This window comes from Octopus bimaculoides, chromosome 1 (assembly GCF_001194135.2).
Source record: "Octopus bimaculoides isolate UCB-OBI-ISO-001 chromosome 1, ASM119413v2, whole genome shotgun sequence".
Classification (NCBI taxonomy): Eukaryota; Metazoa; Mollusca; class Cephalopoda; order Octopoda; family Octopodidae; genus Octopus; species Octopus bimaculoides.
The window spans coordinates 163774032-163775074 of record NC_068981.1 but is presented as its reverse complement, the minus strand read 5'-3'; the positions used below and the strand labels follow the sequence as shown (position 1 = coordinate 163775074).

At 34.4% G+C, this 1043-nt stretch overlaps 1 long non-coding RNA gene across 2 annotated transcripts in view; it reads left to right on the top strand.

Annotated features, from left to right (window-relative positions):
• Positions 1 to 275: 275 nt before the first annotated feature.
• LOC128249289 (uncharacterized) overlaps positions 276 to 1043 on the top strand; it is a 210394-nt gene continuing 209626 nt past the window's right edge. For both annotated transcript variants that reach the window (XR_008265380.1, XR_008265381.1), the window contains exon 1: positions 276 to 666. This is a non-coding gene — a long non-coding RNA (uncharacterized LOC128249289). The remainder of the gene's footprint in view (positions 667 to 1043) is intronic.

Sequence of the window (1043 nt, the reverse complement as noted above, 5' to 3'; positions counted from 1 at the left end):
GGTATACCGGACTTTATATATTTGTACGCCAGTATCACTTTGACGGCATGCACTGCTCTCTCATTCAATAATAATAATGACGATGATGATGATAATAATAATAATAATAATAATAATAATAATAATAATAATAATAATAATAATCCGACATCCTATCTATCAAACTGAAGACCAACATGTTACCGGCTTCGTCGGGTCGCACGTATCAGTTTATACGCGTTTATGAGTGTGTACATATATATATCTTGCGCGTCACTTAAGCACTTGAGTATGAATGTAAAAGTAAGTAAATAGATCTATCTTAGCATAAATCATATCAGGCTGAACGAAATGTGCTAACGAAAGGAGAAAAATAAAATGACCGATTCAACAATATTTGAACGAGGCGAGATGAGAAGTGAAAAGTCAGCTTGAAAAATAGTTTGTATTCAGAAGCATAAAGTAAATAATACAAAGCTGTGATATGAAAAAAGATTATCTCTAATTAAACACATTTATTGAACACACACACACACAGATAGATAGATAGATAGATAGATAGATAGATAGATAGATAGATATGCGACGACTGTCATAACGGCATGAATTTCAGGAAAGTAACGACGTAACAACGAGATGAAGGTTTAGAAAGAAGGGAAGAAAAAATCTTCGCTCTACGTCCTTAACGTAAGTTCGTTTATATTTCAAATATATGTATTTGTATATATATATATATGCATGTGTGTGTGCGTGTGTGTGTGTGTGTGTGTGTGTGTATGTGTGTGTGTGTGTGTGTGCACAGTGGAAATTTCTTATGATCAGATACTGTTATCAAGTAACTGTTTTCTAAAAGGGGCTGTCCCAAAGTGATCACAATATGCGGCTTCTATAGTATACACAAACACACACACACACACACACACAAACACACACACACACAGACACACATACAAAACAAACTAATATGGATTATGTTGTTGTTCAGTATATTTAAATGCATTACTGCACACATATTTAAATGTAACGTACAGGAATCTGCATGATCCCCCCTCCACCTCTTCCCC